The following is a 26,625-nucleotide window of genomic DNA, read 5'->3' as shown; positions in this document are numbered from 1 at the left end:
TAAGTTCACAGATAACTTAATTATCCTTTCACTAACAAACTCAACTTCACTACAAGCATCTACAGTATGTCTTTATGTGTTGTCATTAATGCTTTTACGGCCCGTACTTAAAAACATGATACTGTATAGGCTTTTGGGCTTATGCCGTGTCAAGAAAATAAGGTGAAATTCTTAACGTTTTGCAGAGAACTTTGCTCTGCGTCCTCAGAAGAAATCTCGACTGTCCACAAGAAAGGCTTCTTAAACAATGACACTTTAAATTGGATGTTATAATAGAATTGGAAAATGGTACGTTCAATCACCACCAGATGGCCCCCAGGACGTGGCAATGGCAGCGTTCGAAGCGGAAGCTGACCGAACCATCACAATCAGCCTAAGCGGTTCACATAACGTGTTTGAGTAACACATCACATAGGCAGGTGTATGGCATAGACACAAGTCTGGAATGAAACATCTGGCGACGTGGATTGTACGAATTTGGAAAACACCAAGACGAGATGACAATAGTGAAGGGACAGGTAAAGGAACTACCTACGTAAATTCTTAATGGCTGGCAACCAGGTATTACTAAATTGATAGCCGGTGTCCCTGTTGAAATTGTTAGGATTTCTACGTATTTCCACAGCTTCCCGTATAATCCTGGACCTGTAGTGCTCACCTATGGCCGATTTGCCTGGTTGTTGAGACGAATATTACGTTCATGTTCTTTGATACCGGTACCAATGGACCGGCATGTTTGGCCGATGTATACCTTACCGCAAGTACAGGGAATTTCGTATACCCCAGGATGTAAAGGTGGGGACATTTTGTCCTTGGTTTTACTCAGACTGTGAGCAATTTTAGTGGTGGTGCCAAACACGGTTTTTATATTGTGTTTGCGGAGGACCTTGGTAATTCGATCTGTGGTGTTGTGAATGTAAGGCAAGTAGGCAGTTCCCTTCACTTCTTCCTTCTGTGAGCTTTGCTTGGTCGTTTCTCTGTGATGTAGGGCTCTATGAATCTGCAAATCTCTGTAACCATTACCCTTGAACGCGACTTTGAGCGTGTCCATCTCAATCCGGATATGTGATGGCTCACAAGTTCGTCTCGGCCTCCTGGCGAGTATTACAAGTTGTAATACCTAATGTTCCCTATGGGAATTAACATCTATATTACAAGTTGTCCATTTCATGACCGTATCGATGTATAATAAAGAAGTTAGTATAAATAACCACCTAATCGATACTTTATTATTGCCTCAGGCAAAATTAAATATGTTTCGACCACTTAGTGGTCCTCTTCAGCTGTATAAAGAAAGAATTGAGAAGAAAAAACATTAGGACAATAAGCACAAATAATACAAGTTCTTTGGAGACTCCTTCGTTAAAAAATGGAGGTCATCATAACAGGACATCTTGCCTCTCGTTCTTGTTTTGAAAAGATGTTTATTCTGCGCTGTCTAGAGGGTCTGTCTTTGAGCGCGACCTGGTGAAGTAACGATGTGACACAGTCTGACAGTTCACGCAAAGCTCTGGAGAGAAGGGAAGTAGAGTTTTGTCGTCATCTAAAATGTCATGTGAGGGAGGAGGGAGATTGGGCTCTCCTTCTGCGATGTCGTGTTTGATTACATCTCTAGTTCGTCTTGTCTGTTTCATGTCTACCCATTCCAAGTATTTATTAATATTCTCGTATAAGATGTTTTTTTGCTCGTTGTTTTCCTTGAGATTTTCGTCACCCTTTTCTAATTTATCAAGAACGATGTGGATGTTTTCCAGGTTGTTCATTAGATTTCCTTTATTTATCATACAGATAATTTGAAGGTCCTGTCTGATATTGGTGAATTTGTGGTTGGACTCCATATGGGATCCCATGGCAGAGAATCTTTTGTACTTTTCAGCATTGACGTGTTCCTGATATCTAATTAAGAAGTTCCTTCCAGATTGTCCCACGTAAGTGTTTTTACATTGAGTACAAGTTAGCTTATAAATACCAGATTCCTGGAATTCGTCATCTTTAAGTTTATTAGCTTTATTGTGACTAAAGAACCTATGTTTTGTGTTGTTGTTGGTTGAGAAGGCTACTTTGGTGTTGTGTTTCTTGAATAAGTTGGTGATTTCGTAAATCTTCAGGTTATTAAAGGTGAATTTGACATATCCTTTTTCTTTTTCTGAATGCTGTTTAAGTTTAATTTGTTGTTGGTATTCGCATTTAGTAATGATTTTATTGATGAATTTCAAACTGAAACCGTTATGTAGAGCTTGTTGACGAATGAAAGATAGTTCCTTCTTTTTGTCTGTTTCTGTTAGCGGAATTTCAAAGGCTCTGTTGATGAAACTGTAATAAGCAGATTTCTTTTGTGAGATGGGATGTAAAGAGTCACTTTTGATTGTGGTCGGTGTAAAAGTGGGTTTTCTGTATATTTTAAATTGGAAATGGTTGTCTTTCCGAATTGTTTGGATATCTAGAAAATTGAGTATGCCTTTCTCTTCTTCTTCTTCTTCTTCTTCTTCTTCTTCTTCTTCTTCTTCAGCTGTAAATTTTATGTTTGGGTCTAAATTATTCAAAGTATCTAGAATACTGTGACTGTCATTGATTTCCTTATTAATTACGGCACAGGTATCATCAACACATTGAAGCCAGAGATCAAGTCCTTTAATGTGGCCTACTATCTGAGTGTGTTCCAAATAGTCGAGGTATATGTTAGCTAAAATTCCATAAGCCTGCGCTCCCATTGGTAGTCCATCTTGCTGATATATTTTATTATTAAAAGAAAAGAAATTGTGGTTCAAAACGAATTCCAAGATAGTTATGAAGTTTTCTATTTCGGGTATACTGATACGTTTGTGAACTAATATATTCGTCTTTATAATCTCAGTGGTGTTTTTAATAGGGATGTTCGTGTACATGTCCTTGATGTTGAAGGAACTTGAAATCTTTAATAGCCATGCAGAACTCTTTGGAGTTTTTTTTTTAATCAAAGATTTGGTATAAAATACGCAGTTTTGGGTCAAGAACTTATGAATAAACTGGGATATTTTGTATGTGGGGCCTCTCCGAAAATTAATTATAGGCCTCATAGGTGCATCCTTTTTATGTAATTTAGGCATAGCTCTTGCTTTAGGAAGTCCTGGTTTCATATTAATGGGTTTTTCAATTTCTTGGTCGTTAGAAAGGAAGGAGCTTTGTTTCAGTATCCCTTTCAAACTCTTTTGAATTTTTAGGGTGGGGTCTTTCTCAATTACCTTAAATTTGTTGTTAGTGAAAAAAGTCTCCGTTTTATTGATGTATTCGGTTTCATTTAATATTACCACTGTTGCACCTTTATCAGCTTTCGTTATAACTACGTCACTTTGTCTAATTTTACGCTGAAGATCCTTCTCGATCTTAGTGTTTGTGGAATTGGTCAGTAATCCTTTAATTACGGAGGAAATTTTTTTCTTCGCTTCGTACCGAACGTCATTCTGAATGTCGATTGGAAGGGTTTGTATGGCCGTCTCTGTTTCTGATAAAGTTTGTATTAATACTTGTCTGTTATCGAAACTATGCCAATTGTGATTAAGCCCTTTGCTTAATAATTGTAGTTCTTGTTCTGTAAATGTCAATTTTGCCTGAGGCAATAATAAAGTATCGATTAGGTGGTTATTTATACTAACTTCTCCTGGCGAGTGTCGTGAGAATGCCTTGTTTTTGTGCTGGATGGTGGTGAGAATCTGCATGAAGATAGCGATTTGTGTGGATAGGCTCCTAGGGAGCTCTACGGTTTCTTTCTTTCTAGAACATCCAAGAAAGGAAGGCATCTGTCCGACTCCATCTCCATAGTGAATTTTATTGAAGGATGTTGCTGATTTAGGTGGTTTAGGAATAGATGAAGTTTCTCAGGACCTTCTGTCCAGACCATCAACATGCATCATGCATCATCAACATACTTCCACCGTATCATAGGCTTGACAGGCGCCGAAGCAAAATCCTCCATAAAGAAATTAGTCACTATGGGCAAAAATGGACTGAACATGAACATGATCGTAACATTCGTCTCAACCAACCAGACAAATCGGCCATAGCTGAGCACACTCTATCGTTGGGTCATGATGTCATGTTCTAAGATGCTCGAGCTCTTACCCACACTAGACACTACAGGTCCAGGATTATACAGGAAGCTGTGGAAATAATTAGAAATCCTAACAATTTCAACAGGGACACCGGCTATCAATTAAGTAATACCTGGTTGCCAGCCATTAAGAATTTACGTAGGTAGTTCCCTTCCCTGTCCCTTCACTATTGTCATCTCATCTCGGTGTTTTCCAAATTCGTACATTCCTCGTTGCCAGATGTTTCATTCCAGACTTGTGTCTATGCCATACACCTGCCTATGTGATGTGTTACTCAAACACGTTATGTGAACCGCTTAGACTGATTGTAATGGTTCGGTCAGCTTCCACTTAGAACGCTAGCGTTGCCACATCCTGCGGGCCATCTGGTGGCGATTGAACGTACCATTTTCCACTTCTATTATAACATCCAATTTAAAGTATCATTGTTTAAGAAACCTTTCTCGTGGACAGTCGAGATTTCTTCTGAGGACGCAGAGCACAGTTCCCTGTGAAACGTTAAGAATTTCACCTTATTTTCTTGACATGGCATAAGCCCAAAAGCCTATACACTATCATGTTTTTATGTCTTTATGTATTAAAAATCCTATTTCATTCTTAGACTCTACTTCATTTCCAGACCAGTAGAGACTATAGTCCAGTCTGATATTCATTTTCCCAGTTTTCTTCCATTTTATTTCACTCAGGCCCATGATCAGAAGTTTCCTCCTTTCCATGAGGTCGGCCAGCTCTTCAGTTTTATTTGTCAATGTCAGGATATTTAATGGTCCCACTCCGATACTTTGTCTTCGTTTGGTTTTGGTAGCTGGTGTAACATTGGGCTGTAAACCATCATTCGCACCAAACTGATGTCGTTGTTGTGGATTCCTACATCCGGGGTTCGTATTATTCTTGAAAGCAACTTCTTCAATAATCCCTCTGTTGACCTGCTGAGCCTAACAAAGACAGATTTTCTTTCAGGGCTTTCTCCCTTAGCCTTTAGTGTCCAGTCACCTCAACCTACAAGGCAGCAGGTTGTACTCATATTAATCCCTGAATACAGGGCTGCCTCTTCCGCCATCTCCACCGTACCGAACTCCACCTTCTCCGCTGTAAAAGTCGTTGAGGTCTTAACTCGTAACCCTGAGCTGAGACCCTTACCAGATGTTACAAACTGGGTCAGTGTGCTCTGGGACTCACATAGGCAGGGGCACCACTCCCTGGGTAGGAGTGCCTCTGAAAAGATCCCTCGCTGCTACCCTACCTTGTAATCTTCTGGCAGTTTTTCTTCCTGAACCATATGTTCCCTGTTATAAGTTGGTTCTTCTGGTAAAAGGCCATTCTTGTGCCTTATCCACACACTCCCAACTCTTCTCTTGCTACTTGTGCTTCAAATCTCCCATTATTTATTTTAATATTATATATATATATAATTCTCTGGGGCCATCAAGGACCACATTAAGTCTTGTTGCATTTGACACTGAACTTGGCCTTCTTTAGAGCCCAAATTTCCCTCATTCTTTGTGAGTGGGCCTGCTTACGCTCCTCTGTCCAAGGGGCACTGTGTCTTCTCTTCGGTTGCTCGTCTCGGTTTAGCCCATTCGTCAATATTTTCTTGCGGAAGAGATCTCTGTTAAGGGAGTCTTCAGCTGAGATATGTAGCATTTGCAGGTCTTCTTTGGTATTTCTAAACCAGGGAATTGTGGTTTTGGGGTTTGAATAAAAAAAGTGAAAGATTTCTTTAGTTAACTTTCTTCCGTCCATTCTTTTCAGACGACCGTAAAATCGTGCCCGTCTTTTTCTGATTGTGTCGGTAACTTTCTCTATTTTGCTGTAGACTTCCTTGTTGGATCTCTTTTGATGGATTCCATTTCTGTACTTTGATCCCAAGATTCCTCTCACAATTTTGCGTTCTCTTTTCTCCAGTTCTTCAAGGAGTCCTTTGTTGGCATTTAGAGACAGGGTTTTGGCTGCATATAGAACTACTGGCTTCAGAACTGTTTCATAGTGACTTATCTTGGTGTTTTGGGAAAGGCATTTTTTGTTGTAGATTGTGCGGGATGTTTGGTAGGCTATTTCCAGTTTGCGTACTCGCTCCTGAAGTGCTTCTTTGTCCAGTCCATTTTTCATGATGATCTCACCCAGGTATTTGAATTTGTCTACTCAGGTGATGTCCCCGTATTTTGTATGGAGTTTTGGTGGAGCCTCTTTGATGTTAGTCATTACTTCTGTTTTCTCAAACTATATCTGCAAACCAGTTTGTTCGGCAATTTTCTTTAAAATTTCAACTTGAGCTCTAGCGGTTTCTATGTTGTTTGAGAGAATAGCAATATCATCGGCAAATGCTAAGCAGTCTGTTGCGATCCCCTTGGATTTGGTTCCTATTCTCAATGGACTATAGTTGGTTTCCTGTAATCTCGCCCGCCAGGTTCTGATGATCTTTTCAAGAACACAGTTGAAGACTCCTGTTTTGATGGCAAAGGAATGTGAGAGACATCTGTGGAACTTCACCTTGGATTTTGTATTGGTCAGGGTGGCTCTAATTAATGACAGCAGTTTCAAATCAACTCCAAATTCATTTAAGATGTTTAGCAGGACTTCCCGGTCAATGGAGTCGTACGCTTTCTTAAAGTCCACGAAGACAGACACATACTGCTTGGACCTTAGTGTACAATATCTGATGATCGTTTTGAGATTTTGAATCTGTTCAGCTGTTGAGCGACCTTTTCTGAACCCTCCTTGATATTCACCTACTTGATGTTCGACTTGTGCTTCCAAACGCTCCAGGATGGCAAGTGATAGAATTTTGTAAGTCACGGGTAGCAAAGATATTCCTCTGTAGTTGTTGATGTTCTTCTTGCTGCCTTTTTTGTGTAATGGATGGATCAAAGCTATTTTCCAATCTTCCGGTAGGGTCTCCTTGTTGCAAATTTCTTCTATTTGCTTTTGCAAGATATCAAGTGATTCCTCTGGGGCATATTTCCATAGTTCTGCTACTACTGAGTCTTCCCCCGGCGCTTTGTTATTTTTGAGACGGGCAATGTGGCGCTTGATTTCATCTCTGTCGGGTGGTCTGGAATCTGGGTACCTGAGTAAGGGTTCTTTGGTCTCAATGGCGCTTTGCGGTTTAGAGCAATTAAGTAAATTCTTGAAGTAATCTGCCAGAATGCTGCAATTTTCTTCATTTGACGTCACGAGTGTGCCGTCCTTTCGCTCAAAGCATAGAGATGGTGGTTTATAGCCAGTGAGTTTGCGTTTGAAGGCTCTGTAGTACTCTCTGCTTTCATTCTTCCTAAAGTTTTGTTCTATCTTTTCAATGAGAGATTTTTCGTATTTACGTTTCTCAGTTCTGAACACCCTAGCTGCTTGGGCACGTTGGGTTTTGTAGGTTTCCCAATCATTTTCTGATTTCGTAGAGTAGTACTGTTTCCACGCATTGAGTCTTTCTTGGAGGACTGATTCGCAGGTACCATTCCACCAGGCATGCTTTTTGCTTCTCTTGATTTCTGCAACGTCTTTGGCGGCCTCAACAAGGAGACTTTTGGCGTTGTTAAAGTCACAGTCATTTGGTCTAGCCTTCTCCTGGAACTCCTCGACCCTTTGCCGAAGTTTATGATTGTCGAAGCGTGTGATCTGTTTGGTTGTCTTCCTTGTGTTTGCGGGAATTGGTTTAAATTTGATAAGAGACATATAATGATCTGAGGCCACATTGATGCCTTTCTTTACCTTGACATTCATAATCTCAGGGCTGTTTCTCCTGGAGATTGCAACATGATCAATTTGGAACTCTCCGAGAGCTTGGACGGGAGAACACCAAGTCATTTGCTTTCTGGGTAGATGGCGAAAGTGGGTCGACATGACCTGCAGGTTGTGATTTTCGCAAATGGACACCAGTCTTTTGCCGTTGGGATTGGTTCTTTTGTGAGCAGGGTAATTTCCTATAACTTTCTTGTACTTCTGTTCACAACCTAGTTGGGCATTGAAGTCACCCAAAAGAAGCTTGACATGGTGTTTGGGGATTTTGTTTAATTTTTCATCCAGTAGGTCCCAGAAATTATCAACTTCATCTGGATCAGACTTGTTCTTATCGTTTGTAGGGGCATGTGCGTTAACTAGGGCGTAGGTTTTGTTCGCGCATTTAATTGTGAGTATAGACAATCTGTCATTCACAGGTTCGAAATTTGCAACCGATTTAAGGATCTTAGTTCTAACAGCAAACGCTGTTCCAAGCATCACAGCTCCATTGAGTATTCCTCTTTGCGCTTTGCTCTTGAAAAATCGGTAGCCTTCGGATTAAAAAATCTGTACATCTGGGTACCTTGTTTCCTGTAGGGCCATTATGGATATCTGATTTCCGTGAAGAGCTTTGGTGAGGGTTTTCAGCTTGCCAGTTTGTGTAAGTGAATTTATGTTGAAAGTTGCTAGAAAGGTTTTAGATTTTGGCCTGAGTTTTTGACTCTTCGGGGTACACCGAGCGAGACGCTCCGACTCGTCTCTTGCATGATGTCGAGTCTCCCCCAGAATCCGAATGAAACTCGTGCGCCGTGGCGTTCACGATGAGGGATTTATCAGAAGATTTACCCCCTGGGGTATGTTTCTTGAAATGTTGTGCCATCATGCTTTTTGACTTGACTTTGCTTTGAACGGGTACCCATCCTTTTACAACTAGGGTTGTTAGCCCTAGAGGTTGCCTCAAGATGTTTTCTGACTTCTGGTCATTTACCAGTCTTTGCCGTAACCCTGGCAAGGGACCAGTTTTTTTTTTTTTCACGGTGGTATTTTATTTCTCTACTACCCTCTGACTCTGTTGGCGGTAGAGCCAGCGAGCTTCCCCATTTCCAATGGGACGCGCCCGATGGAGGTAACCGGTAAATCCCCACGCGGGTTTTATTATTATTATTATTATTATTATTATTATTATTATTATTATTATTATTATTATTATTATTATTATTATTATTACTTCCTTTTCCTCAAAGAATTGCTCTATATTCTCTTCGTCTTCGTATGATCCTTCTGTCATTTAACCTCCTCTACACTTTTCAGGACATGAGTTCTACGTCATTTCTAGCATTCTGACCACCTTCAGTTTTCTCTCCTCTCCATGTGGTTTCACAAAGCCCAAGGGTGACTATGTCCTACTCCCTATTCAGATATAGAGTGGAACCTTGATTCTCCATTTTTGGAGGGACCAGGGGAAAAGAAGGTATGATACAGAGAAACTGAAAATCCCGGAACAAATAAAAATCAACAATTTGGCTAAACATCACAATAATGAAATGTGTATGATTATAATCTTACAAACGGGGTACACGAAAGGAACCTCCACGAAGATTGCAATTATGGCAAAAAGAGATTTAAATAGCAATCGGGTGTACCCTGGGCAACGTCAGACATCATTACAAAATGTGCTGACGGCTGATCCTTTCACACCAGAAACATCATCTTCACGGTCCTTTTCAGGACCACAGTTAACAATTATTTCTATTAACATTGAAGGTATATCTTCAACAAAAGAGGAACTGTTACAAAATCTATGCAGTCAACACAATTGCCACATACTGTGCATACAGGAGACACACAGAAGTAGTGAAATGCGTAGACCAAAAATTAATGGAATGCGTCTAGCTGTTGAACGGCCACACCAAAAGTACGGAAGTGCCATATTTGTCCGACCTGATATTCAGCTTCAGTCCACAGCCTTCACGGAGGAAAATGATATTGAAGTCCTCACTATAGAAGTAGGTAGCTGCACCATCTCCTCTCTGTATAAGCCACCTGGAGTTGAATTTACTGTTAGTAATCCTTCCAGTTTTCAGAAGCAACACACGAAAATAGTAATTGGGGATTTCAATTGCCATAGTAATGTGTGGGGTTATGAATATGAAGATGAGAGTGGTATAGCAGTGCAAGAATGGGCAGAAGCAAACTACCTAACTCTCATTCATGATGTTAAACTACCAGCTTCATTTAACAGTGGCAGATGGAGACGAGGATATAACCCTGATCTGATTTTCAGCAGTAATGATATTAGCCAACAATGTGTAAAGTATGTCTGCAAACCAATACCTAACACGCAGCATAGACCAATAATGTGCCAGATTTATGCAGCAGTCAGACCACAGATTGTTCCATTCCGAAGGAGGTATAACTTCAAAAAGGCAAACTGGTCAAAGTTTGCAGAGATGTTAGATGCTGAAGTGTCCATCATCCAGCCAACACCAGAGTGTTACGATACTTTTGTTGATGCCGTAAAGAAATGCTCCAGAAAGTCCATACCTAGAGGCTGTCGGACGTGGTATGTCCGTGGCCTTACCTCAGACCTTGTTGCCCAGCTTACGGAATATGCAACTTTGTTTGAAGAAAATCCCCTAGGAGAAAAGACAGTGGAAGTTGGGAACAATCTCATGTCATCATTGACAACATCAAAACGGAATCAGTGGATGAAAACTATTGAAAGTATAGATCTTACGAGAGATAGCCATAAAGCCTGGAGATTATTGAAACACCTTAACAATGATCCAACGAAGACTACCCAACATTTCAATGTCACTGCAAATCAGATAGCACACCAACTGCTCTTAAATGGGAAAGCAGCCAATAAAATCCGAAGGCCAGAAATACAGAGGAAGATTCAAGAAGAAAGAAGTGACCTCACTGTCCCCTTCACCATGTTGGAGTTGGAAAAAGTCATCAAAGAATGTAAAAATGGAAAATCAGCGGGTCTAGATGACATTCGAGTAGAACAGATAAAGAAATTTGGGCCTAAAACCAAAGAATGGGTCCTGCAACTCTTCAATAGATGTGTGAGCAGAAGTCAGATACCAAAGACATGGCGAAAAGTAGAGTAATTGCTTTGCTCAAACCTGGCAAGGAAGGAAATCATCCTAAAGACTTCAGACCTGTTACCCTTTTGTGTCATCTATATAAATTACTGGAAAGGATGATCCTAAATTGCATTCAACCCATGATTGACCCTCTCCTCATACCACAACAAGCTGGATTTCGTCCGGGTAAGAGCTGCACTGAACAACTACTGAATCTTACACAATTCATTGAGGATGGCTTTGAAAGACACAAGGTGACAGGTGTAGTCTTTGTAGATTTGACTGCAGCGTATGACACCGTCAACCATCAACTTCTGTTAGTTAAAGTCTACAATCTGACCAAGGATATTAAGATAACCAGATTTATCGCAACCCTTCTTCAGAACCGTAGGTTTTTTGTGGACTTCCAAGGACAGCGCAGTCGGTGGAGGACTCAAAGAAACGGTTTACCTCAAGGAAGTGTGCTGGCACCAATCCTCTTTAATATATACACGAATGACCAGCCGGTAGCTCCAAATAGCAGAAGTTACTTGTATGCTGATGATCTTGCTCTGGCAACACAATGTACAGACTTTGAGACAGTGGAAAGGAATCTAACCATCGCCCTCGAAAGTTTGTCATCCTATTACAAGGCAAACCAGTTAAGGCCTAACCCTATGGAAACACAACTTTTGCCTTTCATCTGAAAAATAGGGAAGCTCATCGTAAGCTGCATATAGTGTGGTCAGGTGTTGAGTTACAATACTGTGAAACTCCAAAATACCTAGGAGTGACGCTTGATAGAGCTCTTACATTCAAGAAACACTGCATGAACACTAAACTTAAAGTTTCCACCAGGAATCATCTTCTACGTAAATTACCTGGATCAGAATGGGGCAGTCAACCAAAAACTATTCGTGCTTCCACCATGGCACTATGTTATTCTGCAGCGGAATATGCCTGCCCTGTTTGGTACAATTCATCTCATGCCAGACAGGTAGACATATCACTTAATGAGTCCTGTAGACTTGTCACAGGTTGTCTAAAGTCTACTCCAACTGAAAAACTCTATCGTCTTGCAGGGATAGCACCACCCGGTGTGCGAAGAGAAGTAGCTGCAAATAAGGAAAGGACAAAGGTTAAGCACGAAAGTACTCATCTACTGCATGGACATGAGCTTCCAGTACAGAGACTGAAATCTAGGAAGAGCTTCCTACGAACATCTCAGGAACTTATAGTACCAGCTGAGAAGGCAAGGATACAGCTATGGAAGACGAAGATCCCCCAAGGCTCTGAGCAGATGGCGGTTGAGGAACGTTTGCCACCCGGTTGCAGTGAGAGCTGGACAATCTGGAAATCTCTCAATAGGTTGAGATCAGGAGTGGGAAGGTCCAAAGTTAATTTTGGCAAGATGGGGCTTCATCAACGGCGACAACACCAAGTGTGACTGCGGAGAAGATCAAACCATCCAGCATATGCTTCAGTGTCTGCTGTGTCCATCTTCGTGCACGCAAGATGACCTGCATCAAGCTACGAAGAGAGGACTCGAAGTAGCGTTGTATTGGTCCAAGATTATTTAAATGTTACTTGAAATTGTTGTAACTGTTTTCTTTTTTTGATGTATCTGACACGAGAATAATAATAATAATCTTACAAACACTCTTAAACCAAACTACAGCTGTACCAAGCTTCCGCTGCTCAGCCCGAAGGCCTGGACTGGGGTCGCCATCTCACCTCAATTAACCTTGGACTAAACACAGCTATTAGAAGACGAAGAGAATGAAGTTAATATATGATACACTGTTCTACAAGCATAAGAGTGTACAACTTGAAGAAGTAGTGAAGTATCATTACACTGGAGTGGAAATAGTGTTCATAAATACATTTCACTTCCAGTGAAACCTCGTTAGTTCGTTCTCGCTTAACACGTCGTGAATTTCAAGTCCCGTTTCTTATCATATTAAATCTGTATAAAAAAATACCTCGCTTATTGCATCGCGAATTTTCGCTATTACTGCTTAGTACAATCAAATTTTTCCTAGATCAGAAAATGTTACTGTATTTGTCATCCCTTCTAAAAGAAACAGATAAGAGACGTCGCCACAGTTGCGTGATTACAGGATAAGTTGCACTTTCGGGGAGCCAGTTCAGTTTTGCTTGCCGGTTAGCAGAGTGAGCCTGTTTGTACTTCGGAGCCTGTATCTCAATTGGGAACATAATTATGTGAAATTGACTAGCATGGTGCATATGCCTAGTTATGGATATGGAAAATGTTGTAAAATTCCTTAATAATGAAGATAAAATTAAAATCTGCCAGAAAGTGGACTGGCACAAGCGTGCAGAGGTCACGAATGTTGAAACTCGCACCTTGCAAGTCTTAACTCAATCACTCAAGTTAGTCGGCCAGAGTCATTCCTCGCAGTTGCAGATGGTCAAGTGTAACCTCCAATTCATCGTGTAAGACTGTGACCAGAAAATAATGTTTAATAACCCACTGCTCTGAAAAAAAAAAAAACTCCTACTGAGATTTGTTTTAGAACGAGTGTGATCTACAATAATATTTGTTGTCTGGTGTTTTTCACTCCTTTCAGTGTACCATTACTTGTTAATTTATTATCCCCAGCAGAAAAGGTTTGTTCACTCGTGGTTTTCACACCGTTAATAGTTTCCTCCCATCTTTAGAAATGGTACACGACGTAAAATGCCCCCATGTCGGAAAAAATCGTATCTAGTGTTTCATATCCCTGTTGGATAGTTTTTATTTGTTCTTTTTCCTTTTCCCCTGCAGAAACGTCTTAACGAGTTCAGTCATTCTAGACAAGTGACTGCATGTTGTTCACAAGAGAAGCACCGCCTTGCTGGGTGTCTACAGGCAGGTATCAACAAGGCTTTGGCCAGTCTCAACCTGTGTTCAATTGTGTAAGATTTGACTGTTCATTTTCATTATATTCACCAACTGAAAAAATAAAGCCAAAGGTCATGTCCTCGTCCTTGAAATTCACCATATCTACACCACCTTTGTTGCAATTATAGGCCATTATTATGATGTAGTATCCTTTGCGTTTCAAGTACGGTCATAGTTTTCGCACAATTTTTTTTTTTTTTTTTTTTTTTTTTTTTTTTTTTTTTTTATCTGCAAATTCATGCCTGCAGGGATATGTGGAATAATGTCCTTTCAAAAGCACTTCTTTCATCCACAATATTCCATGAGCATGGTTTTGGACCTGGAAATATTCGTACAATATTATGTATGTTACTTTCACTGAACTTACTTGCCAATGCCCTTTTACTCCACCTGCTTACTGTATTTTATCTTTCCCCCACGAAATAATCATCCCCATTGTCATTGCCCTCACCACTATTGGAACTATCTCCTTCTGATTCTGTATCGTGATCATTTTCCTCTATAAATTCTTCTTCATAAATATCTGCATCTCCTCCTACCTCTTCTTGCGCTTTAACCTGATGGATTCCAGTAAGCCGCTTCAGATTTTTAGGTCGTATGCAAGCCCTAGAAAAACAGAACCGTACATGACATGGAGATCAAAAAAAAAAGGTGACATTGTATATTACATAACTAAATTAATTAATATTACAGTTACATAAGTACATGCATGATGCACTTTGTTCACCATATGCTACAGCTCATTGTTTATTCCCGTAAATCAGCACTAACAAATCCAACAACGATGGTCCTGCTTGTAGTCATAGTGAACATCGCAGGTGCCTAAGAGCCCAGAAAAACATTTCAACAAAAATTACCTTTATACACCAGCGCATGTTCTTAAATCACATAGACTGAAAGACTCATATCTGCATAAATTAAATGTTTTAGAAATCTTGATACTTTACATTCAATTTTACTGGACAAACTTACTCAGTTTTCTGTGAAAACTTCTTTCAGATCAGTAGCTTTGATCAGCCAAGCAAATATTGAATAAATAATGCCAAGTTAAACAACAATCGATCACAAGTACTTTCCAAACTGGGGTGCTACCATCAACGGTGTCGTGAGATTCGTCATTCAGGACCTGCGAGGAAATAGTCAACTTGGTTCCCTTCGTTCGGTGTATTAGCCACATGATCAAGATGTTGATAAGCACAAACTATGTCTCTGTTCTCAATGATGTATGTCGGATTTATATTTTAACTCTTCACACGGCCTACCTGATACGTGTGATACAGCTTTCCTTCAGTTTGTTTCTTAGTTCTGTGACATGTATAATTATTTTATTACTTCAAGGTGATATAATTTACAAGAAACAGGACAAATTTATGGTCAGAAAGAGACCTGTGGCAGATCATGAAACAGCCAAGTAATGTGTGTGCATCTCTAACCGCGCCGTGGTGTCCTATACCAGAGTGGAGAAAAACTTCTAATGCAAGCATGTTTCAACAAAACACAAACATTTACAAGGAAAAAGTGAACTTGTAAGACAGAAGAAGTTGAAGACCTTGGATAGAGCTCAATAGGTACCAGACAGCTCACCTGAGTAAAGGAGCCCTCATCATTTTGTTGCAGTTTATGTGAAAGTGTGTTTTCTGTTATGGCTAATACAAAAACAGTTCAATGCGGAAGTTTGAGAATGTTAGATGAGAACATTTGTCCTGCATCCGAACCGATATAAAGCAGATTTGTGATGATTGCCAAGCCCATGCCAGTCATTGAATTGGAACATCAAGGTGCAAGGGGTTTAATATAGCATATTATACCTGGAAAATGTACATTTCTGTAATATTAATCTCCTTTGTTAAAATAGTCTATGTGTATAATTAAAATAATTAAATGAGTGTCATGTAGAGTTAGTTATGTGTGCTGATAGGGTGTCGCCACAAGAAAATGTTTGGAAAGCACTGCTCTATTGTAATAAAATGAAGACCGTCCGATACAAAAGCGCCCAACATGATGGCAATATTCCTTTTTTTGTCTTTCGTTGTAAGTTGGTCACTGATATACTGTTTGTAGTAAGTGTCTGGAAGTCTTTTACTGCATAAATTAGGCCTATATTGACTTTTAAAGGTCATGTTGAATTATAAATTATGATTTGAAATGTAATTATTGATTCTCAAAAGTTGTCGAATGCATTGTATTTGATTGTGCCCGTCACTAATCACAAGCAAATTTGGAAAGAAAGGGAAAAGTCATCACTACTCCAGAAAGTTTGGTTTATTCATGACGTTGAGCTCAGCTGGAAAGCGTGTCGATACACTCGCTGTACAATCCATTATGAGTGGGAAATGATGCAGATTTTCAAGATGTTATGCTGCACATATCAAACGACTACAGTTTTTAAAAGGGCATTTTAACATGCAAACCACATCTTATATTAGGACCAAAACAGTAATAGCCAGTTCCATTCTGCTCTGAGGACTCAATCGTATATAATGCCTGATGGTGCAGCAACTGTGAAAGGCAACACATGAAAAGTTTCAAGAATGCACATTTTGTAAAGACTTTGTTTCACATGAGAAGTGAGAAGCCACAGCAGTAAGACTATCTCATGAGACTCGAGTAAGGTATCCGACTATATTTAAATACTAGACTCGTGTTAGGAAGGAGCAAGTTCGACTCCTGTCGGAAAGCCTGGTGACTATATAGTGGCCTGAGAGAAGTGCCAAAAACCTGTTTGATGAAACAATTTTTAAAAAAGTAAAAAATAAACATCTAACCCTGGGCATACCCAATGTTTTGAAAGTACGAGCATTTGACAAAACTCAGAACTGTCGGAATGCATTCTGTCTCCTTCCAATTGTTTGGCCGCTCTGCTCTATGATTTCCGAGGTTTGCTTAAGTAATACCAGCTGAATGCGATGCGAAGATGGTCCCTTGTGCAAGTTCACCGACGATCACTTTCCCAGAACAGTATAGTTGTTCTAATTACTTCAGTGACAAGTCGTTAACACCAGGGTTCGTAAATATGCCGTAGCTGTCCTTTCTTGAGACTCTCTTCCTTCACTAACGCTTAATCAAGGGGACTGAAATTTCCGGACGATTGACACGGGAAATAGTTTCTTTGAGGAACGGATAATGTGCGATTTTTAAAACATGGTTTAACTAGGGTGCTCATGGGAGCACGTAATTTGAATGAATAATCAGGGAAAACATCGTTTCTGGGAATGGATAATCGAGGTTCCACTGTACAGTACAGTAAAGCTTTGTTTGTATGTTTTTTAGGGGCCTGAAGAAAACAAAAAAGAAAGAAGTGTGATAAAACTTGTAATTGAAAGTGTGCCGACAGCGTACATGGAAAGAAGGAAAAACCCAGGAGTATGTTGTATTTAAACTTGCAGCTTTAGTTACATTGTACAAAATTGTGTGTTGAAATAGGGTATTTTCGACTGCTGATGTGTTTGTTAGTTTCTCTTCAGCCATCTTGTCGTGATTCTACAAACGTTTAATCAATGAACTCTCTCAATTGTATTAATGTTAAAATCCTTCCTCACATCTTATTTAAGTGTTTGTAGTGTTTATGTGCTCATGAAACATGTCCACTACTATTTCATAAATAATCTTTTCAGATTAGTATTCATTAGGTGGTTAAAACTATATATTTTTCGCAAGTTATATATAGTCAATATGGACAAATATGATATGTATTCAGTTTCCAATCTCCCAAGCTGTACCATTTGTTGTCATCGCCTGCATCACCCCAGTCTAGCAGTGTCGAAACAGCTTGACAAAAAACTATTCTTAATCATCATCATCATCATCATCATCATTTTCCAGCTCAAGTTTTCTGGGTGCGGAGTACAAGTCCTCACTACTTCTTCCTGTTAGGGTATAGTTTCTGTTCCTCTGTCCAATTTACTGTGCCTCCCTACTGCCCTCTCCCCTTTCACTTCTCTGTCAGAGTCATGCCTTGCTGTTCTTGTACTGTCCATGCTCATGATGCGAGCCTCCTTCCTGGTCTTTTGGTTCATTGTTCTGATCAATTTTGTTCCTGTTGACTGGATAGCCTTGTTACGTAGGGTACGTGTTTCGGGTCCATAGGTGAGAATTGGAATGAAGACATGATCAGTTTTGCTTCCTGGGGTATTTTATCATTCCAGAGTAGATTTTTCACTTGAAAATAAAACTGAGAAGCTTTCCGAATCCTATTAAGAATTTCTTGGTTTACTGTGTTATCTTCTGAAATTATACTTCCAAGGTATTTGAAGTTAGATGCAGATTGTAAAACAGTTCCTTCCGGGAAAATGTTTCAATCTGTGCCTTTCCTGTTGACAGTTATTTCAACAGTTTTCATTTTACTGGTGTTTCATTAAACTTGCCATTCCAAAGATTTCATTTCTCCTGTTCTGCTTCATTTTCTCCCGAGATCAGAACTTCATTTGCAAATATTGAGGAGTGTTAGGCTCTTTGCAATGCTCTTTGATGGATTTTATGTTCCGATCTATAATAGTGATGAACAGGAGTGGTAAGAAGGCACTTTCCTGCTGGACTCGTCTTTTGGTTTCATACCCTAAGAGCATAAAAGTTGCGTGTGGTTGCTTTGCAGCCCCTGACTCTTCAATACTTGTATTTCCAAGAAAGTATGTTTATGAATAGTGCTGTTGGTTGTGTACCTGGCATGCACAGGAGGTAAGAGCTTCAATGTATGTATGTGTTTACCACAAGGTCGAGGAAGAACAGCGTAATCTGCCATTAAGACCAAGTAATCCCATAGTACGACGAACGCTACTGTTTGCTTCATATTGGCTGCGAGACAGAAAGTCACATGAGCCGTCCGCTGCTAGCTGTACAACTCTCTTGCTTTCAACTGACACATTTCACTTGTGACTGCACAATAATACGAAAGCCATTCCGAAAGTGGTACCCATTTGCGCAATAAAGACAGGAGTAAATATTAGCAAATATACACATTTTTATTAGAAAGAGCATACTTTACACTACTTCTCCACATAATCTCCAAGCAAATATAGGCATTTGTCATAACGTGGGACGAGTTTTTGTATTCCAGCGTCATAGTCCTCCGCCGCCAGCGTATTGAGATACGTAGTCACGGCTCCTTTAAGTTCTTCATCGCTGTCAAATCTTTTTCCCGCCAGAAAGTCTTTAAGCTTCGGAAAGAGATGAAAATCCGAAGGGGCCAAGTCCGGGCTATACGGGGCATGGTCGAATGTTTCCCGCTTGAATTGCTGCACAAGTTGTTGTGTTATCGCAGCTGCATGAGGCCTGGCATTGTCATGAAGGAGAATGACGCCTGTAGACAATAGACCTTGCCGTCGATTTCGTATTCTCCGCTGTAATTTCTGTAATGTTTCACGATACGCATTAGCATTAATTGTGTCTCCACGGGCCATAAAATCAATGAGCAGTACACCTCGGCGATCCCAGAAAACGGTTGCCATGAGTTTCCTGGTGGACAGAACTGTCTTGAATTTTTTTGGTTTGGTTGGTGAATGAGCATGATGCCACTCCATTGACTGTCGTTTACTCTCATGTGATGCATAACAAACCCATGTTTCGTCTCCAGTAATGATACGAGTCAGGAAAGAGTCTCCTTCATCGGAATAACGTCCCAGAAACGTCAGTGCTGCAGCGATACGCTTGGTTTTGTGCTCCTCTGTAAGCATGCGAGGGACCCACCTTGCACAGATTCTTGAATAATGCAGATGGTCCTTGACAGTTTCATGAACAATTGTTCGAGACACATTAGGAAAATGTTCACAGAGTTCATCAATTGTGACGCGCTAATCGTTCCTCACGAATTTGTAACGTTCCTCGTCGTGTGTATTCCCCCTCCCCAGGTGGAAGTTGCGACACCAGCGCCGAACAGACGACTCATTCATCACTTTGTCTCCATACACCTCTGTTAATTGGCGATGAATATCATAAGGTCGAACGTTTCATGCATTGAGAAATTTAATCACGGCCCTCGCTTCACAACTGGCGGGGTTCTCAATTTGTTTAAACATTTTAAAGGATCACAGACACGACACAGGCAATGCTAGCATCACGCAACCTCGCACAGAGCAGGCAGACAAGCCACTGACGCGGTCTGACCTTGCCCAGCGGCTACCCGAGTCATCAGCGCTTCATGCGGCGCTAACAGGTACTACTTTCCAGATGGCCCTCGTAATTATTAAATTCATGTTGTAATGGTCCACTTTTTCAATACTATAATATGCAATATATTTGGATTACATTACTAAACTAGGGACTAGTTTCAGCCTTGACTGGCCATCTTCAGCCTTAATGTAATACATGTAGTAACTAAACAAATGTACAAACACACAATTGACATAATTGACATGTCAGTGTAATGTATTTCAAAAATATTGCATATTATAGTATTGAAAAGGTGGACCATTACGACATTAATTTAATAATTATTATTGTGATCACAATTCAATACAGATCAAAACCATGAAGTTCATATCCTATGTGACTGCACATCCAATATTTGCATATCCCGTTTTTGATTTCTGGAAACATTGTTCGTTCAGGATGAGCCTTATTTTTCCTCCAGTCTCATTCGCATTGTACAATTAATGTGGAGCTGGTCTGTAGCCATGAAGAACTCACACCGGCCATCCTTAAATGTGATATATACGCAGCACCCTTCTTGGTTTTGGCAGGAACAGATTTGCCAACAGTTTCTGTTCTGTACCGACCTTGACACAAATAATACATGCAGCCCAAATTTCCACCACCAAATTTTGAGAAAAATATGCCAAAGATTATTCACATATATATGATATTATTTATGGAGAAACTATTGATATCATTTGTACTCTTTTACTGTTTTCCTGGTGTCTTCTCTGACAAATTTTGTGTGTACCAATATAGTTGACCTGTTATTGGTTCCTGGTTGCCATCGTTTCGCCTCAGTGTGCTAAGTGTGGTAAATAGCACACCTACCAAGACGCGTGTCCAGTAACTATATTGGTATTATAAATTTACTCATTCGGGACAAATATTTCAGGTTCCCTGTTGAAATCAACATCTATATGTGTGTTGTTTCATGTGCTATGTTGTTCTGTTTTAGATGTTGCCTCGAGCATGCCTGCATCAATGAAGAGCGATGTACCAAGCGCCACCATTCCAGGTTTATAATACTCAGTATTGTTCTTCGGCAGGACGAAGGGCATCTCTCTATTTACCTTCCACTCTTTCCATTTTTATTGACTGCTAGAGTAAGACAAGCCAAGTTCTAACTGTGGAGGTCCTCCTGCCGTAGTGCTACAACTAGTCTCATCTCTCTCTCGGTTCCACGCCAGCAATTCTCAGTGCTGCTGGTCCACTTCTTTAATCTTTATATATGTCTTCCCTGATACGGGGTCAAGGATGTTTTTACTGCCGGTTGCCCTTCCTGATACCAAACTAAATGAAGTTGATGAATGAAATTTGGTAAGGACATGGAAGGAATCAGCTGTGGCCAGGCATTTGCCAGGAAACCACAGAAAACCATTCTTAGGACAGCCAACAACCACTCGTCTACCAATTAGTGTGTGATGCTTCCTACAGGCATTAGCAACACAAAGAACACATCGGATTTATTGTCCAATCGGGTGATTCATCTAAATAACATAATGCCTTCTCAATAATTATTACATACACAAAAACAAAGTTATTATTTGTACATGTTTTGGGAAAAATTACACCATTTTCTTCATCAGTGATCAAAAATCATACAAACATCCATTGTCTCTTATCTTAATTTTCAAGAAAGGATGTCTCAGCACCTTGGAAAATTACATTCAGAAAATATTGATGTGACTGTATACGTTGACAATTTGTAATTTTGTTGTGGGTCGTGGAATGTATTTATGTTTGTATGATCTTTGATCACTGATGAAGAGAATGTTCTGACCTTTCTCGAAACTTGTGCAAATAATGAAGATTAACTTTGTTGTTGTGTATGTAATAAAAATTTAGTTGTCACAGTCAGTACGAACCATATAGGATTAAAAATGGTCAAATTTGTTAAACCAGGTGAATCATGTCACTAGAATCTAGACTGTTGTGAAGTATTGCACCGTGTACTGGATCTAATATTTCGTATCATGCTATGTATATTTTACTTTTCTGAAATGTTATTTAAAGTCCTTCATTTATTTTGTCATCCACTGTACAGACATTAACTATTACTGGTGTCTTCTTCTTCTGCTTCTTTATGGCCTTTTATGCATGTGATGTGTTTTATGATCAGATGACCTTCCTAACACCAACACTATACGAGTGTGTTGCGCAGTTCCAGAAATCGAACCCAGGGACAGGTGAAGATGTATCGAAAATTGTCAAGTTAAGTTTCTGTTATGAAGTGTCTCAGGTTTTTGCAATTATCATGCGGACATAAACCAAAAATTACAAATCATAAAAGTCGGTGCAACGTTTTGGAATGTCAGAATGCAGAGTTGTGGAAAGTGATGCAGACTGCAGTGGATCTTGAAATCCTGCTGTTGATATTGGTGTCTGCGTTTCCATTATTACAATTACAGTGAAACTTCGTTAGCACGTTTCTGCAGGGGACAACGTACTATCAAATATCCGGTTAAAAACTATCAAACAGGGAGATGGTATCACTTTACACAGTACATTTTACATTGTGTGTGTGTAGTCTTTCAGGAGATAAAGAAGAGCACTAAAAAGTGTGAAAATGTCAAAAGAACAAATATCAATAATTCTTTACTGGAGCCTGTTAAAGTAACAAGAGACTATTAAAAGATGTGAAAAACTCGGAAAAACAGATACAACATGCTTTTGCCCTTTGGCTCATAGAAGTAGCTACAGTATTATAGCAGATCACTTTCTTCCTAAAACAGTTGTATAATGAATAGTTAGTGAATCATATTTCTGACCAGTGGGTAATTAAACACTGTTTTCTGGTCACTTTGTTCGAGCATGAATTTCTCGCGAGGTTATACTCGCCATTCGCGATTAAGCACCTTTGGCCACCATCTTGAACACGGAACTTTGGCAGTACTCGGCATTGGTTTGGACAGACTCGCTGGTGAATGAACATGCCATCTGTATTTTTTAATGAATGGTATACCGTTTTACCTTCAATTTATTGTGTTGAGTGGTAAAAAGAAGTGAAGTAGTTATTTGTCGCGTGACAGCCTACTAATATCAATGTAAGTTGTCCGTTATTGGACATTATAAATCCTCCAGCTAACCCATTCCTGGCTGTCAGCGCCTTGCCCCAGTGTGCCAAGTTGGGCTCATCAGTTGGTAAATAGTACTCCCACCAAGACGCATGGCTAGTGCACACCATGGAGGCCACCGGCGTTGTCAGTGCACTATTAGAGACTTGTCTCATTACCAAAAATTTATTCCTGCCGGGCCATCAGATGATATAGATGTTGATTCCCAAAGGGAATATTTCAGGTTCCATATGCGAATCAACATCTATATGACAGCCTACTTACGGACTGATAGGATAATCGTGAGAAGTTCAGTAGCATGCTATATTCGGTATCTGTCTTGTGAAACTGAAACCACTCTCAAATGAAGAAAAAATTAAAATCCTTCAAGAAGTAGATAGGAATCCACATCTTAAGCGCGTAGAGTTGGCGCGCATCTTAAGCGCGTAGAGTTGGCGCGAATGTTAAAACTAGCACCTTCTACTTTGAACACTATTGTGGGCAACCGAGATAAAATTGAAAATGCGTATAAACAAACTAGAAATGGAACAAGAAAACGAGTGTGTGAAGGAAAGTTTCCGAAGTTGGAAAGAATGATTTTGAATAAATAAATTTCTAAGTTCTGATTGGAATGCGAAATAGACTACAAGCACAGTCTTATTCAACAGTCTCACTGACAACAAAAATAAATAAATAAATAAACTACTTTTCCCTTTGAGAAAATGAAATGATCATAGATATGTCTGTCGGTCGTGACCAATGGCTGAACGGTTACAGATTTTGTGGCAGTAACTTCCGTGTCGCAGCCTTGAGCCATGTATGTCAACTTGTGAAAACTGGATTCAGCGGTCCTAGCCGCAGTGGAATTTGTTACTGTGTTTTAACTTAGCACTGTCCTGACTTGTTCTAGTGTAAAGTCTTTGCTGCCAATCAATGATGCAAAACTCAACTTTACCGAAGCCAACAGGTTGCCCCTCGAAGGCACAATATAGTTGGTGTTCAAGGTCATTTCCTCTTATCGCGCGACTTATCTCTGTTGGAAATCACATTCCGTGCACGAGGAATGACGAAGAACATTTTCAGGTCTGAGGAATATATGATCGTACTAAGCGGTAAAGGCAAAAAATCGTGATGTGTTAAGTGAGGGATTCCATCGTCGGCATAAGACATATCTGTGTCGGTGCGACGTAAAGCAAAAAAAAAATTAAGTGAGGGATTTAATACGACGGGTGTTGGGACTTCAAATTTACGACGCGCTAAGCGGGAAAAGGTACTAACGAGGTTTCACTGTATATGCCACAAAATATGGCAGTTTTCTCATCTTCATTCGTAATATCACTTCCATTTCGTATTACAATTGGTATGAATATGAATGTGTTTTTAATTAATGGCTTACACGTATTGTTGCTAATAATTTTGCAGTTTATTGAGGCGTGGACAAGTGATCGCTTTAAAGCTGTTGAAACAACATTGAGTGTGACGTGTTTACACAATGTGAAGTGCGTATGTGAGCGTTGATCATACTGATAAATAATTTGAAAGAAATCATTGTTGTCGTTTTATCAGTTGCTTTGCGGGCTTGAGAGCACCAAACACAAATACACTGTTGTTTTCAGCTCTGTGCTCTGTACGCGGACTGAAAGTTACTGCCATCTGTTGAGTGATGCTGGATATCCGCCCTAAGCACGTCGCTAACTTCAGCTGACAACGGCGCAACACTCATAACGCTCTATTTCACTGCTGTCTTATTTTCTACATTTTTGCACGCATATTACAACTGTGAGGTACAGTCAGTTCATAGGGTACCACAATCTTCGTGATCATCTGCTTGTCGTATGATGGTGACAAAATGCGCCTTGTTTGAAGTTCATTTCATTGAAATGTCTCCATTCCTTATGGAAGAACAAACACACAGCAACATTACTGGATGGTTCATGCAACCGCAGAGCTCATAGGCATACTTTTATATCTCTGTTAACTGTCACAAGAGAGAAGTTGTCCATTCTCCAGGAAATCTTCCTTCAATTTGCTGTCACAGTGTTGTACAAGGTAAATAAGAAAATCTCAAACACACCTCAGTGGCAAATTCCATAACAAGCGTCTTTGGAAGAAATTATTCTGTTCCTACATCTGTGATATATGGAGTTCCTTCAGTAGTTGCATCTAACAATATCATTAGCTCTTTTTTTTTACGTTGCACCGACATAGGTCTTACAATATCATTAGCTTTTCCTGTGTCTGTGCTGCTACTTGTGCTGGCTCTCCGGATCGGTGGAGAGGTGGTGTCAAAATAAACACAGTTGCTATTGGAGATGTCACCACTGATGTGCATTTAGGGCTGTCGCTCTCATCAAACATCTGCATGACAACATCCATACGTGGCAGGTATGACTGACCGTAAGCTGACATCTACGAAGTTCTATATCGGTTATCTTCCACAGAAAATGCCACAGCAGAACACTTCTACAGTACAGACCAGGGTCATCACGCCTGTGGTAGACTTGTGAGGGAAGATAGAACTGCACCCAAATAACGACTCTACATGCATAACACAGTCCTCTCAGTAGGGTGCACAGTGGGCCAGGAATCAAAAGTCGCTTTTATCTGGAATGCTTTATTTTTTATCTTATATACACGGTGTATCCATGATGATGTTACAAACCTTCAGAGATGATGGAGGATCGGGTCAAAAGTTATTAATAATCCAAGTTGCTTAACAGACGCCGGGATGTGTGACGCGTGCAGGTAAACGGACATCAGCTTTGGACTCGACCGCTTCCTTATCTCATATTCATCCCTCATCACGGTACATCCTGTATAGTATAGTAATACAGTATGTCTTTATCTCTACTCACTGCTCCCAGAAATCATCCTCATCGTCATCATCGGCACTCTAATTTTCGTCATCCTCATCCTCTTCGTCCGCACCACGCAACTCCCGTTGCAACTGCCGCACATCAAATGGCAAAGGCTTGTTCTTCTTATGCAAGAAAGGAGAAGCACTTGTTATTACTAGATCAGAACTTAACAAAAGCCTGTTAAACACATCTTGAACGTTGTATTCTCGAAGCGATTTGTATGACCCTCCCTGTGTCTTGCCTCCTGCACTCTTCTTCACTCAGCGTACCTATTGGCACGATGGCCGATTCAATTATATTTTCTCCATATATATGGGTCTTGTGCTTGATAGATGGAAGGAAATGCCACGGATATAACTCAGGATACAGACTACTTGTGTCTGCAGTAAAGTTATCAAATTTATCAATATCAACAAGAAGTCCACTAGACATGGCATGCAGAATTACAGCAAATCTCTTGATTATTTCTTCACTGATTCCGATAATTCTAGCTGATTTGAATGGGTCACAAAATAATCTTCGACCAATATTCCCGTCACTGGAATTTCCTACTCCTCCACATCTAGGCTGACCAATGATTAGACCCATTTCAGAGTGAAATTGTGCTACTATCTGCTGCTTCCTCGTAGCAACATTGACTTCATCTTGAGGATTTCTAATCTGCCATGCTTTTACATCAAGTTGGTAGGCAATATGCAGAAGGCATTCAAAAAATCTAATGTATACATGCAAGGGTGAAAGACTAAATGCAAAATGGCTGACATCTCTTTTTGATCTTAATAGAATATTATCCATTGTTTTATGTGT

At 40.0% G+C, this 26,625-nt stretch overlaps 1 protein-coding gene across 1 annotated transcript in view; it reads left to right on the top strand.

Moving 5' to 3' along the window:
- Lnk (SH2B adapter-like protein Lnk) overlaps positions 1–21,612 on the top strand; it is a 153,541-nt gene extending 131,929 nt beyond the window's left edge. Inside the window, exon 8 of the mRNA XM_067158686.2 lies at positions 20,863–21,612. The gene's annotated coding sequence lies outside the window, so the exon portion shown is untranslated. The remainder of the gene's footprint in view (positions 1–20,862) is intronic.
- Positions 21,613–26,625: the final 5,013 nt, after the last annotated feature.

Source organism: Anabrus simplex, chromosome X, assembly GCF_040414725.1.
Source record: "Anabrus simplex isolate iqAnaSimp1 chromosome X, ASM4041472v1, whole genome shotgun sequence".
Taxonomy (NCBI): Eukaryota; Metazoa; Arthropoda; class Insecta; order Orthoptera; family Tettigoniidae; genus Anabrus; species Anabrus simplex.
The sequence above is the reverse complement of the archived record's forward strand: the minus strand, read 5'-3'. Positions and strand labels throughout refer to the sequence as shown.